Consider the following 18,706-nt stretch of genomic DNA (forward strand, 5'->3'; position numbering starts at 1 on the left):
ACAGTGTCATCACAACTTGATACAAAACACCACAATTTGATACAAAACAGGATAGCGCTATCTGCTTGTAGAATGATAGACAAGGATAGCAACACCAATGTTAATCAAATACTGCCATTATAACGTGGACCTCACTATAGAACAAGAACAACCACAACATGATACAGTATCAACACAATATGATACAGTGTCATCACAACTTGATACAAAACACCACAATTTGATACAAAACAGGATAGCGCTATCTGCTTTGTGGAATGATGGACAAGGATAGCAACACCAATGTTAATCGAATACTGCCATTATAACGTGGACCTCACTATAGAACAAGAACAACCACAACATGATACAGTATCAACACAATATGATACAGTGTCATCACAACTTGATACAAAACACCACAATTTGATACAAAACAGGATAGCGCTATCTGCTTTGTAGAATGATAGACAAGGATAGCAACACCAATGTTAATCGAATACTGCCATTATAACGTGGACCTCACTATAGAACAAGAACAACCACAACATGATACAGTATCAACACAATATGATACAGTGTCATCACAATTGATACAAAACACCACAATTTGATACAAAACAGGATAGCGCTATCTGCTTTGTAGAATGATAGACAAGGATAGCAACACCAATGTTAATCGAATACTGCCATTATAACGTGGACCTCACTATAGAACAAGAACAACCACAACATGATACAGTATCAACACAATATGATACAGTGTCATCACAACTTGATACAAAACACCACAATTTGATACAAAACAGGATAGCGCTATCTGCTTTGTGGAATGATGGACAAGGATAGCAACACCAATGTTAATCGAATACTGCCATTATAACGTGGACCTCACTATAGAACAAGAACAACCACAACATGATACAGTATCAACACAATATGATACAGTGTCATCACAACTTGATACACAACACCATAATTTGATAGAAAACAGGATAGAGCTATCTGCTTTGTTGAATGATAGACAAGGATAGCAACACCAATGTTAATCGAATACTGCCATTATAACGTGGACCTCACAATTGAACAGAACAACCACAACATGATACAGTATCAACACAATATGATACAGTGTCATCACAACTTGATACAAAACACCACAATTTGATACAAAACAGGATAGCGCTATCTGCTTTGTGGAATGATGGACAAGGATAGCAACACCAATGTTAATCGAATACTGCCATTATAACGTGGACCTCACTATAGAACAAGAACAACCACACATGATACAGTATCAACACATATGATACAGTGTCATCACAACTTGATACACAACACCATAATTTGATAGAAAACAGGATAGAGCTATCTGCTTTGTTGAATGATAGACAAGGATAGCAACACCAATGTTAATCGAATACTGCCATTATAACGTGGACCTCACAATTGAACAAGAACAACCACAACATGATACAGTATCAACACAATATGATACAGTGTCATCACAACTTGATACAAAACACCACAATTTGATACAAAACAGGATAGCGCTATCTGCTTTGTGGAATGATGGACAAGGATAGCAACACCAATGTTAATCAAATACTGCCATTATAACGTGGACCTCACAATTGAACAAGAACAACCACAACATGATACAGTATCAACACAATATGATACAGTATCATCTCAACTTGATACACAACACCATAATTTGATAGAAAACAGGATAGAGCTATCTGCTTTGTTGAATGATAGACAAGGATAGCAACACCAATGTTAATCGAATACTGCCATTATAACGTGGACCTCACAATTGAACAAGAACAACCACAACATGATACAGTATCAACACAATATGATACAGTATCATCTCAACTTGATACACAACACCATAATTTGATAGAAAACAGGATAGAGCTATCTGCTTTGTTGAATGATAGACAAGGATAGCAACACCATGTTAATCGAATACTGCCATTATAACGTGGACCTCACAATGAACAAGAACAACCACAACATGATACAGTATCAACACAATATGATACAGTATCATCTCAACTTGATACACAACACCATAATTTGATAGAAAACAGGATAGAGCTATCTGCTTTGTTGAATGATAGACAAGGATAGCAACACCAATGTTAATCGAATACTGCCATTATAACGTGGACCTCACAATTGAACAAGAACAACCACAACATGATACAGTATCAACACAATATGATACAGTATCATCTCAACTTGATACACAACACCATAATTTGATAGAAAACGGATAGAGCTATCTGCTTGTTGAATGATAGACAAGGATAGCAACACCAATGTTAATCGAATACTGCCATTATAACGTGGACCTCACAATTGAACAAGAACAACCACAACATGATACAGTATCAACACAATATGATACAGTATCATCTCAACTTGATACACAACACCATAATTTGATAGAAAACAGGATAGAGCTATCTGCTTTGTTGAATGATAGACAAGGATAGCAACACCAATGTTATCGAATACTGCCATTATAACGTGGACCTCACAATGAACAAGAACAACCACAACATGATACAGTATGAACACAATATGATACAGTATCATCTCAACTTGATACACAACACCATAATTTGATAGAAAACAGGATAGAGCTATCTGCTTTGTTGAATGATAGACAAGGATAGCAACACCAATGTTAATCGAATACTGCCATTATAACGTGGACCTCACAATTGAACAAGAACAACCACAACATGATACAGTATCAACACAATATGATACAGTATCATCTCAACTTGATACACAACACCATAATTTGATAGAAAACAGGATAGAGCTATCTGCTTTGTTGAATGATAGACAAGGATAGCAACACCAATGTTAATCGAATACTGCCATTATAACGTGGACCTACCTCACTAGAGGTATGATTAACTGGATATATCCAGTTAGGAGAATGCAACAGACATGATTTCACAAGCTTGCAAGAATATAGCTGATTAATAAATATTGAATAGACAGATAACAGAGCTTCATGCCAAGCAAGGATATCCGGGACTTAGCAAGTACTTTATTCTCTCAAGTCTCTCCTTGAACTTAGTTACTTAGTTAAGCTCACACGAACAGTCGGTAGATAACGGTTCAAGTCAGCCTATAGTGAGGTCCACGTTATAATGGCAGTATTTGATCAACATTGGTGTTGCTATCCTTGTCTATCATTCAACAAAGCAGATAGCTCTATCCTGTTTTCTATCAAATTATGGTGTTGTGTATCAAGTTGAGATGATACTGTATCATATTGTGTTGATACTGTATCATGTTGTGGTTGTTCTTGTTCAATTGTGAGGTCCACGTTATAATGGCAGTATTCGATTAACATTGGTGTTGCTATCCTTGTCTATCATTCAACAAAGCAGATAGCTCTATCCTGTTTTCTATCAAATTATGGTGTTGTGTATCAAGTTGAGATGATACTGTATCATATTGTGTTGATACTGTATCATGTTGTGGTTGTTCTTGTTCAATTGTGAGGTCACGTTATAATGGCAGTATTCGATTAACATTGGTGTTGCTATCCTTGTCTATCATTCAACAAAGCAGATAGCTCTATCCTGTTTTCTATCAAATTATGGTGTTGTGTATCAAGTTGAGATGATACTGTATCATATTGTGTTGATACTGTATCATGTTGTGGTTGTTCTGTTCAATTGTGAGGTCACGTTATAATGGCAGTATTCGATTAACATTGGTGTTGCTATCCTTGTCTATCATTCAACAAAGCAGATAGCTCTATCCTGTTTTCTATCAAATTATGGTGTTGTGTATCAAGTTGAGATGATACTGTATCATATTGTGTTGATACTGTATCATGTTGTGGTTGTTCTTGTTCATTGTGAGGTCCACGTTATAATGGCAGTATTCGATTAACATTGGTGTTGCTATCCTTGTCTATCATTCAACAAAGCAGATAGCTCTATCCTGTTTTCTATCAAATTATGGTGTTGTGTATCAAGTTGAGATGATACTGTATCATATTGTGTTGATACTGTATCATGTTGTGGTTGTTCTTGTTCAATTGTGAGGTCCACGTTATAATGGCAGTATTTGATTAACATGGTGTTGCTATCCTTGTCTATCATTCAACAAAGCAGATAGCTCTATCCTGTTTTCTATCAATTATGGTGTTGTGTATCAAGTTGAGATGATACTGTATCATATTGTGTTGATACTGTATCATGTTGTGGTTGTTCTTGTTCAATTGTGAGGTCCACGTTATAATGGCAGTATTTGATTAACATTGGTGTTGCTATCCTTGTCTATCATCCTTGTATCATCTTCAATATTGGGGCACCGAGCTTCGCTCGTTATTTTTATTTATTGATAAACAGAACACAATTCTCTAAAATGATCGTTTTTATATTCCACAGCTGGCTATACGTCATCTTATGAATTTCGGGGATGTGATATTTTAATTTTCCACAGGATGAATTATCCTTTTAATGTCGTTCAGCGAGTTTTCCCAGGGATGAGACCTAGTGTAATCGAATTTCTATATCATGAACCTACTATGTTCCAAATTTCGTGAAAATCGTTAGAGCCGTTTTCGAGATCCGTTGAACATGAATAATCAGATATAAATATACAGAAATTGCTCGCTTAATAAAACTAGTCCAGTCAATATAGACATAAAAAAGGGGTGTGCTTGCAATTTATATTGTATTTATAATTTTTAATATATTATTTGGGTACAAAAGAGAAGTCCAGAACCAATTTCTTCATGCAAAATTCCCTTGTGCTAGATACAGGATAGCCCAAAAACCTCGGCTCATTTACCAGTTTTCAGCTATTTCTGCCAAATCTCGTGATCGGACAGAAAAATTTGCTCTCGCCTTTTTTCTAGAATATGAAATTCTGTATAAAATGAGATCATTCGGGACTCTCTATCTCCAATGAGTACTGAGCTATGATTTTTCAAAAATGAGTAAAATTTTAAGAGAGAATTAATTTTTGATGAATTTTAGATTTGGATCAACAATATCTTTCGATTGTTACTATTCAGATGCATGATTCGAATTCCCTCTGGGCGTACTTTTGTGCTCTACAATCTGAGATCAGGTAGAGCGCTCTATCTCATATAGATTTCCAGGTACACCTGACAACAATGCTCCTTGTATTGTTAAAATCACCTAGTTTTCAGCTTCAACCATCATCATCAACTACATAGTCTTCAAATTGATATTTCGCACAATGACATAAGTTCATGAGATTATGTTCTACTAGCCGTCAGGCTCGCTTCGCTCGCCATATCCGTCTAGCAAGGGGGCTCCGCCCCCTGGACCCCCGACTGGATCGTCAAAGAATGGGATCAGCAGGCTCGCTTCGCTCGCCTGCATTTTTCATTTGAGCATTTTTATCATATGTTAGGACAATCCAGTCGGGGGTCCAGACTAAACGGATATGGCGAGCGAAGCGAGCCTGACGGCTAGTAATATAATATTTCCAGGATTGAAGTAGCAGTGCCCAATCAATTTTTCCGCGATAAATGCATTCAAATCTTCAACTTGGTGCCAACCTAACAAAATCAACTCAACTTAATGCCAACCTGACAAAATTATTGATTTAGTTGCCAGTTAACAACTGTTTCGAAGAGGTACTCTATTATAGTTCTATAGTAACATATGATATGGAAATTTCAATTCTAATTAAGAGATTGGGAGAAGAAGAATATACATGCTAAAAGACGAACTTTAAACCCTTAAAAACAACCCTTAGAGTTGAAATATTGCCAAAAGATTTCTTAGTGCGCCTCTAAAGGGCCAACTGAACATAGCTACCAAGTTTGAACGTTTTTGGTCCGGTAGATTTTTAGTTATGCGAGTGAGTGAGTGAGTGAGTGAGTGAGTCAGTCAGTGAGTGAGTGCCATTTCGATTTTATATAATATATAGATGAGAATCACCCGTTAGATGCACTCTAATAGGATATTGCAATTAAGCCGCGAGAAAGAGAAAAATCTTGGCTATTTTCTGTTGATAAGAATTAATAAATTATTTTCTCAATAACTGTGTAACCTTCAATTCTTCTTGATATAATACATAAAGGGAAGGAAAGGGTGTCAATGATTAATTTCTTCAAGAACTATATTTCAAAGTTATGAAGGCTTCAACTCATGAAATGAATACACATACAATAAACCTGGATAAATCCTTGAATATTGTAAACTTGCTATAATATTTTTCTATTCTTGACTCATTTATTACCTTCAATTTTTTAATGATTGAAACCATGAAAAGACATTCAATTTTATAGACTCAATCTATAAATCAATAAAAATTTGCGATGGTTATTATTTAAAGCTTTCTGCAATAAATTACTCACTACAGCGAGGTCCATGTTATGACGGCAGTGAAGAAAGATAGGAAAATAGTGCTGCCGATTCTCTGCCTTGCCACTGCCTTCTATAGAGGATTGATTGATTGAGTACTTTATTTATGTAGATTACAATATATACTGGCTTATACACTTATATACAATAGCTTACAATACAGCAAAATTATAGATGAATTTACATAATATAGACTAAGAAAATAATTATTGAACTGTATATGATATGAAAAAGCAATTTGTAATATAATAACTATAGATAATAATCATGGCTGATAAGGGTATATATGATGTCATATCAACTATTCATTCTAGTTGAAAATAATCAGATATGTCTTATTTGTGAAGGGAATGTATTTTTTTCAATGATGAATAATAATAGATGTTGATAAGATGGAATATTGTGCTGATTAATTATATTTCTACATAGTTTAAAAACGATCTAGCAACGTTACGGAACTGGAGAAGGATAGAGCTATCTGCTTTGTGGAATGATAGACAAGGATAGTAACACCAATGTTGATCAATTTTCCTTCCACTTCCTCTTCTTCTTCATCTCATTCTTCAAATTCTTATTCTATTCAAAAATGATTCTTCATCCTCTACTATTCCAAATTATTTTTTCTCAATCTCCTTCGTCGTCGTCGTCTTTTTCTTCTTCTTCTTCTTCTTCTTCTTCTTCTTCTTCTTCTTCTTCTTCTTCTCCTGTCATCTTTCTTCTTCTCCACCTCCTTCTTCTTCTTCTGCGAAAACTGAAAGCAGACCTCTGCTTCTCATTCTTCATTTTTCGCTTCACAAAAACTCTTCAGCGGAAAATTCGCTCTGACAACAATACACTCTGACAATATACGACCTTGAAAGAAGGTCACAATGAACCATTTGACTTAAACCTGCCAGCGTCTCCTACACATAATAACACACCAGCAATATAATTCAGCAATATAATTACAGTGAGGTCCACGTTATAATGGCAGTATTTGATTAACATTGGTGTTGCTATCCTTATCTATCATTCCATAAAGCAGATAGCTCCTTCCAGTCTTTTATCAAATTATGGTGTTCTGTATCAAGTTGAGATGATCTGTATCAAATTGTGTTGATACTCTATCATGTTGTGGTTGTTCTTGTTCTATAGTGAGGTCCATGTTATAATGGCAGTATCTGATTAACATTGGTGTTGCTATCCTTGTCTATCATTCCACAAAGCAGATAGCTCTATCCTGTTCTGTATCAAATATGGTCTTGTGTATCAAGTTGAGATGATACCTTATCATATTGTGTTGATACTGTATCTTATTGTGGTTGTTCTTGTTCCATAGTGAGGTCCAAGTCATAATGACAGTATTTGATCAACATTAGTGATACTATAGAACAAGAACAACCACAACATGATACAGTATCAACACAATATGATACAGTATTATCACAACTTGATACACAACACCATAATTTGATACAAGACAGGATAAAGCTATCTGTTTGTGGAATGATAGACAAGGATAGCAACACCAAATGTTAATCAAATACTGCCATTATAACGTGGACCTCACTATACATTGGTTTGAATGGAAAGATTAGATATTTTCACTGATAATACTGCCAATTTAAAGTGAACTCCACTACAGTGACCTTGAAAGCGGAAAAACTCTTTCAGCAAAATAATAACGACTGCTACAAAAAACTTTAATCACATCCTATCCTACCAGATCACTTTAATCAGTCAGTAATTTCTATGTGAATAGCATCAAGGAGCCCCATTCTATAATACTGTCAATGAACTGTATGAAGTTCAAATACAATGCTGAGGTTTGATTCAATTTAAACAGTCAGAAATCTAAATAATAAACATTAAAGCTTCCCATTTTGACTATTAATATTAAGCATTCCTGACAGATAGGAGGTCCTGGGTTCGATTCCCGGGCTGACAAATATTTTTGTATAGTTGTGCTCGTCGAATTCCTATAGTGTGGTCCACGTTATAATGGCAGTGAATAAAGATAGAAGAATAGCGATACCGATTCTCTGCATTAATTAATTACATTTCTACACTGTCAAAACATAATTGTCATCGTTGTGGACCTAGAAAAGGATAGTATCACCGGCTTTGTCGAATGATAGACAAGGATAGCAAAACACTAATCAAAGACAGTAGTCGATAGTAATCGGCTTGAGTTAATAAATATCGTCAGATGTGCTGATCAACTATTTTGCTCCTCAAGCAATCATATGAGAGTACACACACAGGGCAACTTCAAATAGTACTCAGCAACTATTTTGTTCCTCACACAATCAGATGAGAGTATTCACACAGGGCGACTTCAAATAGTATTGATCAACTATTTTGTTCCTCACACAATCATATGAGAGTACAAACACAGGGCAACTTCAAACTGTTCTCAGCAACTATTTTGTTCCTCACACAATTATATTTAAGAGTACACACACAAACAGGGGCATCTTTAAACTGTACCGAGCAACTATTCTGTTCCTCACACAATCATATGAGAGTACACACACAGGGCAACATCAAACTGTATTGAGCAACAATTCTGTTCCTCACACAATCATTTATGAGAGTACACACACAGTGCAACTTCAAACTGTTCTAAGCAACTATTTTTTTCCTCACACAATCATATTTAAGAGTACACACACAAACAGGGGCAACTTTAAACTGTACCGAGCAACTATTCTGTTCCTCACACAATCATATAGGAGTACATTTATAAACAAGGGGAACTTTAAACTGTACCGAGCAACTATTCTGTTCCTCACACAATCATATGAGGGGTTTCACACGATTCTAAAAATACGACACGGCCTACTAAACAAGGGGATCAAGTTCGTAAATAATGTAAATGAGATCGTTTAAATTCTTTTTTTAACACAGCTACATTTTTGTATCTCAGCTGAATTGTGGTAGAGTTTTGTCAAATGATTTTCAACTGAGGTTGGCAGTTTGGTGTAAGGGCGAGCATACTTGATTAACAGCTGGGAGGTACCGGGTTCGATTGCACCTCTCATTAAATTTCCATCTAGCTGTTTACCCTGTTGTCAATATTTGCAGTAGCAGAAGTCTTCGAGGTGATTTACAGCATTTAACTTTGGATTCTCGTTTAATAATAATTATGATTTTCAATGCTTCATGATTGATTAAATAATGATTTTGTTGATGGTTTACGCACATATAGTGAGGTCCACGTTATAATGGCAGTATTTGATTAACATTGGTGTTGCTATCCTTGTCTATTATTCCATAAAGCAGGTACCTCCATCCTGTTTTGTATCAAATTATGGTGTTGTGTATCTAGTTCAGATGATACTGTATCATATTTTCGAACACTGATTAGTACAGTGCGGTCCACGTTATAATGGAAGTATTTGATTAACATTGGTGTTGCTATCCTTGTCTATCATTCCACAAAGCAGATAGCTCTATCCTGTTTTGTATCGAATTATGGTGTTGTGTATCAAGTTGAGATGATACTGTATCACATTGTCGAACACTAATTGCTATAGTGAGGTCCACGTTATAATGGCAGTATTTGATTAACATTGGTGTTGCTATCCTTGTCTATTATTCCACAAAGCAGATAGCTCTATCCTGTTTTGTATCAAAGTATGGTGTTGTATATCAAGTTGAGATGATACTGTATCGTATTGTCGAACACTAATTGCTATAGTGAGGTCCACGTTATAATGGCAGTATTTGATTAAGATTGGTGTTGCTATCCTTGTCTATTATTCCACAACGCAGTTAGCTCTATCCTGTTCTGTATCAAATTATGGTGTGTATCAAGTTGAGATGATACTGTATCATATTGTGGTTGTTATTGTACTATAGTGAGGTCCACGTTATAATGGCAGTATTTGATTAACATTGGTGTTGCTATCCTTGTCTATTATTCCACAAAGCAGGTAGCTCTATCCTGTTCTGTATCAAATTATGGGGTTGTGTATCAAGTTGAGATGATACTGTATCATATTGTCGTATACTGATTAGTGCAGTGAGGTCCACGTTATAATGACAGTATTTGTTTAACATTGGTGTTGCTATCCTTGTCCATCATTCCACAAAGCAGATAGCTCTATCCTGTTTTGTATCAAATTATGGTGTTGTGTATCAAGTTGAGATGATACTGAGCCATATATTAATGCTGTATCATATTGTGAGGTCCACGTTATAATGGCAGTATTTGATTAACATTGGTGTTGCTATCCTTGTCTATCATTCCACAAAGCAGATAGCTCTATCCTGTTTTGTATCAAATTATGGTGTTGTGTATCAAGTTGAGATGATACTGGATCATATTGTGTTAATACTGTATCATATTGTGAGGTCCACGTTATAATGGCAGTTTTTGATTAAAATTTGTGTTGCTATCCTTGTCTATAATTCCTCAAAGCAGATCCTTCTCTAGCTCCGCAACGTTGCCAGATCGTGGCAATTCGCAAATAGAATCAAATAAATTTGAGCAAATAATTTTCAAATAATCTTGTAAATAAAACAAAATCAATTTAAGCAATACGCTTACAGTGTAAGTTCAACATTAACCGAGAAAATTTGCTAATAAATTCATGCGTTCATTAAAATTTGTAATCAATACTTTACTATAATAAAGGAAAGAACTGGCTTATACAAGTAGGGGATAGGAAATTCACGAATGACGCATCATCACGTCTCAACTACTCAACTCATTAACTTCACATTTTGCATATAGATTCTTAATTAACCGTGGATGGTTATAGGCCTATTTACAATTATTCAAGATCTCAGTTTGTCAAGTTTTTAATGTGAAGCTAAGAAGGAATTGCTCTATCTGCTTTGTCTACGTCAAGTTTTTAGTTTGTCAAGCTTTAAAATAGACCTTTGCGGAGCACGGGTAACCTGCTATAGTGAGGTCCATGTTATAATGGCAGTGCATAAAGATAGGAAAACAGTGTTGCTGAGTCTCTGCCTTCAATAATTATTTTTCTACATTGTTAAAAACAGATTTGGCATCGTTGCGGAGCTAGAAAAGGATAGTACCACCTGCTTTGTCGAATGATAGACAAGGATAGCAACACCAAAGTTAATCAAATACTGCCATTATAACGTGGACCTCACTATAGAACAAGAACAGCCACAACATGATACAGTATCAACACAATATGATACAGTATCATCTCAACTTGATACACAAGTCCATAATTTGATACTAAACAGGATAGAGCTATCTGCTTTGTGGAATGATAGACAAGGATAGCAACACCAATGTTGATCCAATACTGCCATTGAAACATTGACTTCATAATAGAACAAGAGCAACCACAACATGATACAGTATCAACACAATATGATACAGTATCATCTCAACTTGATACACAACACCATAATTTGATACTAAACAGGATAGAGCTATCTGCTTTGTGGAATGATAGACAAGAATAGCAACACCAATGTTAATCGAATACTGCCATTATAATGTGGACCTCACTATAGCAATTAGTGTTCGACAATATGATACAGTATCATCTCAACTTGATACACAGAACTATAATTTGATACAAAACAGGATAGAGCTATCTGCTTTGTGGAATGATAGACAACGAGAGCAACACCAATGTTAATCAAATACTGCCATTATAACGTGGACCGCACTGTACTAATCAGTGTTCGACAATATGATACAGTATCATCTCAACTTGATACACAACACCATAATTTGATACAAAACAGGATAGAGCTATCTGCTTTGTGGAATGATAGACAACGATAGCAACACCAAAGTTAATCAAATACTGTCATTATAACGTGGACCTCACTATAGCGTTATAATAATTGCTTCAATACGAAATATCAACTCTGAAATCTAACCTGAAAATTTGGGTCAACCAAAAATAATAGCTCAATAATTATTTCCAGGATAAAGAATCATATGACAACCGTTTCAAATATTTTTAAATCAGTCTTAGACTGGATTGACATGAATTTGATATCGAGTACGATGTACAACAATAAATTCAGGCGATATTTTAAACTTTTTGACGGTTATAATAACAGACCACAATCAACAGGTGTCTAAAGTGTCTAAAACCTAGTATATATATGGATTCTAGAGAGAGTCTTGAGTTTAAATTGGAGTTAAAGATGAAAACAATTAGTTTCAGACTGAAATACTAGATTTTTAATTAACATTAATTTAAGCGTTGTTAAAAATGATAAATTATATAAACACTATACCTTTCAGGAACTGCAATGAATCTCTAGCACAGAGGGATTTCTTCAGATATTGGACACACGACACGAAAAAATTACTCAGAATACTTGACGACCGATAAAAAACCGTATTTTATACAATTTTATGACACAAATCACTAAAAAATATAACAAATTCCAGAGATAAGACGGACAAAGCACAACACAGATGGTTCTCAGCGAATGAACTATGCAGACGATAGAAAAACTGTGATATCGAGGAAGCAGTGCTGCCACACCAGCGATAGTGAGGGACAAAGTTATGGAGGAGGGAAATCAAAATTCCCTCGCCAGCTTGGAGATTGACCACTCGGTTTGAAAGTCAGTTGGTTTGTTGGGAAAATATCCTATTATATTAAGGGAGCAATTTCTGTATATCTGTTTATATCTTTATAACTGGTTATTTATGTTCAACGAATCTCGAAAACGGCTTTAAAGATTTTCACGAAATTTGGAACATAGCAGGTTTATGATATAAAAATTCGATTACACTAGGTCTCATTCTTGGGAAAACTCGCTGAACGACATTAAAAGGATAATTAATCCTTGGCTGAAACAGCTGAGACTTCCGTCGTCTGTGGATAGTAAAAAGTGAGCGAACAATTCTGTGGGAAATCAAAATATCGCATCCCCGAAATTCAAAAGCTGACGTATAGCCAGCTGTGATACATAATCACGATTTTTAGAGAATTGTGTTCTGTTTATCAGTAAATAAAAATAGGGAGCAAAGCTCGGTTCCCCGATATTACAGCTCTTAAAAATTGAGAATTTATTGTTATGTAAGGTGATAGCCAATGTGAGTTGAATCAATGCGTCATTGCATTCAATGACGCATGCAATTAATATCTCAATATAACTTAGTGGAAAGTCATCTGTTGTGTGGACTATTAGTTGCATGCAATGACGCATGCAATTAATAACCGAAAGTAACATAGAATTTTCTCTCGACCTTCCTCTGCTTTCAACTCGGGCTGACCTGTTGCGCCAGTATCTTGAAGGAGATTCTGCTTTCAATGTTAGCATTTTTACTTTCCTTGCCCTATTACCATAGGTAAGGAAAGTATTTGCTTTCCAAAAAAATTAAGGTACCCTAATTTCAAGTTTTCTATACGTTTCAAGGTCCCCTGAGTCCAAAAAACGGTTTTTGGGTATTGGTCTGTATGTGTGTGTGTGTGTGTGTGTGTGTGTGTGTGTGTATGAGTGTATGTGCGTCTGTGTACACGATATCTCATCTCTCAATTAACGGAATGACTTGACATTTGGAACTTAAGGTCCTTTTCACCATAAGGATCCGACACGAACAATTTCGATCAAATGCAATTCAAGATGGCGGCTAAAATGGCGAAAATGTTGTCAAAAACAGGGTTTTTCGTGATTTTCTCGGAAACGGCTCCAACGATTTTGATCAAATTCATTCTTAAAATAGTCATCGATAAGCTCTATCAACTGCCACAAGTCCCATATCTGTAAAAATTTCAGGAGCTCCGCCCCATCAATGCAGATAGATTCCCAATTATCAGGCTTCAGATACAATTCAAACAAAAAAAATCAAGTGGAGTAGATTGAACATGAAAATCTCTACAATTAATGTTCAGTAACATTTTCACCTAAATTTGAAAATAATCTTTAAATTCGAGAAAATGTGATTATTCAATTGCAAATTATTGTTGATTCTATTAAATCGTTCACTATGAAGAGATAGAAGACCTCATGTGTGTCTCCAGCGTTATTGCCCTGTCACCAGCTGGCTCAAATCTTTAAATAGTAGACTTGAGATGCGCGGGTACACTAGCGTCAGGTGATCAATTTTCATAACGGCAAGGAAAGTTGTGTGAGTGCGCCACACCAGATTTTTGATACACCAACCCCAACAGCCAGTAGCCGTTTTCCCACCGATATCTCGCCGACACGACAGGACAGGACAACATTTACTCTGATGGACAGAGAGGAGGCTGTGGTTTATAAATGCGCGAGGTCTACTGTTCACAGAACTACTAGTGTTCTCGAATCCTGTAAAGAGATAACATTTATCCAAATCTGAAATTTATGATAATCAGTCTCTCACCTTTCTAAAATATATTTGTTTTCCCCAATCCAGTGTTCAATGCATCTGAAAGTAACTGCTTTCCATTTTGATGCTAGAGATTTCAGGTAAGAGATTTTTTCTTCTGAAACTGAGACTTGACATAGCATTAGTAGGTAGATGGATCGCGATGGGCTGACCTTGGGATATCATCAGTTAATTACTTACTTCATAAAACGGTTGGTAAGTTAATAGTTGACTCAATAGAAATTGAACTCAGTAAACGATTGAGTAAGTGAAATCATGGAACGGTTGATAAGTAAACAGTTGGCTAAATTAATAATAGATTGTTAGTTAACTGGTTAACTTGTTAACCAGTGGAAGAAGATAGGAGATAAGATTATCATACACTTAACTTGAATAAAAATTCAAGTAAGTAAGAGATTGAGTACGTGAAAAGTTAACTGGGTAAAAATTTGAGTTCCGTTCAAGCACTTATAGGACTATATATCTATAGGACATCTATAGGACTTATTTTATCTGTGGTTCAAGTAAGAGGTAAGTAGTTTTTAAAGCTTTAGATATAGTGAGGTCCACGTTATAATGACAGTGTTTGATCAACTTTGGTTTAGCTATCCTTGTCTATCATTTAACAAAGCCGGTAGTACTATCCTTTTCTAGGTCCACAACGATGCCAATTATGTTTCTGACAGTGTAGAAATATAATTAATTCATTCAGAGAATTGGCATCGCTATTCTTCTATCTTTTATCCACTGCCATTATAACGTGGACCTCACTATAGCATGAGGGATCTTAAGGTGCGTACAGATATACGCGCCGCGAACATGAGCAATTCACTTTTAATCAGCTGATGCCAAACTTTTTATATCTGTATCTTACCGTCTCTGTAGAAATACAGATATAACTTAGTCAGCTGATTAAAAGTGAATATTGCTCATGTTCGCGGCGCGTATATCTGTACGCACCTTTATATGTACTTTCATCAATTCATACAATAAGGTAGCTTACATCAACAAAATCATAGGGAGAGAAAAAATAAGGTAACCTTGTGCTATTCCTCTCCCAAATTTAGATAAGGTTACACATAGTCCAAAATAGGTTAAGTCTTGTTTAGTTCTTCACAAAAATGAATTTAAGAAGTTGAGAGTTGAGTAAGTAAAAAGTTAAGTGAAAATTAAGTTAAAGCATTTTTGAATAACATTTATATGCAATCTGGAGGTCAGCTCATCACAATCCATCTATATAGAGCACCAACAATAAACTATACCAGATGCTTCAAAAGTATGGTTGTTGAGATCTAAATGAAAACAAAGAAAGGGATATTATGAGTTGTAAAGCTTGTAAAAATAAAGTTCTTCTATGTACTTTCAAACCAATGCTCAAACTAGCACCTACTAATCACATTTAAATGCTTTTGAGTTATTTTTAAAGGAGGACTCAATTTAGTTGTCTTGGATAAAAATATAGTGCCCTTCTATCATTTTTGCATCAGATATGTTTTGAATCAATCTTGTGAAAAATGTGGTAGGATATACAACTTTGGATGCCCCATTGCACAAAAGCCTGTCAAATTCTAATCGTGATCAAATACCACGAGGACCAATAAGAGAAGCCTCTTCGAAAAAGCCTTCTGTGATTGGCTCTCATGTCATCTAATCATGATTAGAATTTAACAGGCTACTGTGCAACCGGGTCTCTCACGATGGAATGCAATAAAGTAGTGGACAGAAATCTGTTGAGAGCTTCAACCAATAGAATTCAACTATTCTATCAATTTTTGAAACATCTGGTATACAACAATAGTTGACAAAAATAATATTGACCTAGGTGAAAAATTAATAATAATACCTTGAGAGAGAGAGTATCTATTGAGAGCTTCAACCAATAGAATCAAACTATTCTATCAATTTTTGAAACATCTGGTATACAACAATGGTTGACAAAAATGAAAATTAACCTAGGAAAAAAATTGATAATTATACCTAGAGAGAAATTTATGAAACATGTAATCAAACAAAATACAGTATTTGACAATAACCTGGAAAGGAATCCACAAAATTTTATATTGGACAAAAATGTTTTTGAAATCACCTTATAACATATTGGAAAAAATATTATGATTGACACTGGAATATCAACGATGTATACCTATATAGGGGGTCGAATACTTGTGGGAATTTACAGAAAGGGACATTTATGAATACACTTGAAATTAAACGACGTATTCTGGACATTGTTTCTTGAACAATCGTAGTAATAAATCTTCATACTAGAAGCTTACAACCAAATAATATTCGCAGAGTTTTAATGGTGCCGGCACCTAAAACCCTTGAAAAATAGTTGGACCTCGAAAATTGTGAGAACTTTATTGTTCAGTATAGGGTACCTGCAAATGGGAAGAGAAAAAACATCCTACTTGAATAATAGAAGGAACATAAAATGGATACACATGGTCACATATGGTTACACAAAAACACATCTTAAAACTAGAAATGTGTTCACCCAGCTCAATTGGAGCCTCGAGCCTAGCCTTTAATTCACATGACATGTACACAAAAACACAATAAACAAATATGCCTCCAACAGACCTGGATAGGAAAGTTTCAGGGAAGAGGTTGGTTTTTGGGGAGAGACGGAGTGGACCAACAAATCAGTATGCTCAGCCAACTAAATTGAGATCCTAGCTCCAAGTGATCGACAGTTAACAACCACCCCAGGGTCTGGCTGCATTGGTGGATGTCATTGCTGTATTTCACTTAAATAAGTTGCTGAAAAGGTGGATTGGTTTTTGGGAAGAGAGACAGAGTGGACCATCAAATCAGTATGCTCAACCCACTGAATTGAGATTCTAGCTCTAAGTGATCAACAGTTAACAACCACCCCAGGGTCTGGCTGCATTGGTGGATGTCATTGCTGTATTTCACTAACATAAGGTCCTGAAGGAAGTGCATTGGTTTTTGGGAAGAGAGACAGAGTGGACCTTCAAATCAGTATGCCCAGCTCACTGAATTGAGATCCTAGCTCGAAGTGATCGACAGTTAATAGCCACCCCAGGGTCTGGCTGCATTGGTGGATGTCATTGCTGTCTTTCACTAACATAAGGTCCTGAAAAAGGTGGATTGGTTTTTGGGGATAGAGACAGAGTGGACCTTCAAATCAGTATGCCCAGCCCACTGAATTGAGATCCTAGCTCCAAGTGATCGACAGTTAACAACCACCCCAGGGTCTGGCTGCATTGGTGGATGTCATTGCTGTCTTTCACTAACATAAGGTCCTGAAAGAAGTTGAGAGTTGAGTAAGTAAAAGTTAAGTGAAAATTAAGTTAAAGCATTTTTTAATAACATTTATATGCAATCTGGAGGTCAGCTCATCACAATCCATCTATATAGAGCACCAACAATAAACTATACCAGATGCTTCAAAAGTATGGTTGTTGAGATCTAAATGAAAACAAAGAAAGGGATATTATGAGTTGTAAAGCTTGTAAAATAAAGTTCTTCTCTTTAACTTTCAACCAATGCTCAAACTAGCACCTACTAATCACATTTAATGCTTTTGAGTTATTTTTAAGGAGGACTCAATTTAGTTGTCTTGGATAAAAATATAGTGCCCTTCTATCATTTTTGCATCAGATATGTTTTGAATCAATCTTGTGAAAAATGTGGTAGGATATACAACTTTGGATGCCCCATTGCACAAAAGCCTGTCAAATTCTAATCGTGATCAATACCACGAGGACCAATAAGAGAAGCCTCTTCGAAAAGCCTTCTGTGATTGGCTCTCATGTCATCTAATCATGATTAGAATTTAACAGGCTACTGTGCAACCGGGTCTCTCACGATGGAATGCAATAAAGTAGTGGACAGAAATCTGTTGAGAGCTTCAACCAATAGAATTCAACTATTCTATCAATTTTTGAAACATCTGGTATACAACAATAGTTGACAAAAATAATATTGACCTAGGTGAAAAAATTAATAATAATACCTTGAGAGAGAGAGTATCTATTGAGAGCTTCAACCAATAGAATCAAACTATTCTATCAATTTTTGAAAC

At 35.6% G+C, this 18,706-nt stretch overlaps 1 long non-coding RNA gene across 1 annotated transcript in view; it reads right to left on the minus strand.

The window, feature by feature from the left end:
* The window catches only part of LOC120354148, a 45,698-nt gene extending 32,928 nt beyond the window's left edge, over nucleotides 1-12,770 (minus strand). Inside the window, exon 1 of the long non-coding RNA XR_005572836.1 lies at nucleotides 12,591-12,770. This is a non-coding gene — a long non-coding RNA (uncharacterized LOC120354148). The remainder of the gene's footprint in view (nucleotides 1-12,590) is intronic.
* Nucleotides 12,771-18,706: the final 5,936 nt, after the last annotated feature.

This window comes from Nilaparvata lugens, chromosome 14, assembly GCF_014356525.2.
Source record: "Nilaparvata lugens isolate BPH chromosome 14, ASM1435652v1, whole genome shotgun sequence".
NCBI classification, from domain to species: Eukaryota; Metazoa; Arthropoda; class Insecta; order Hemiptera; family Delphacidae; genus Nilaparvata; species Nilaparvata lugens.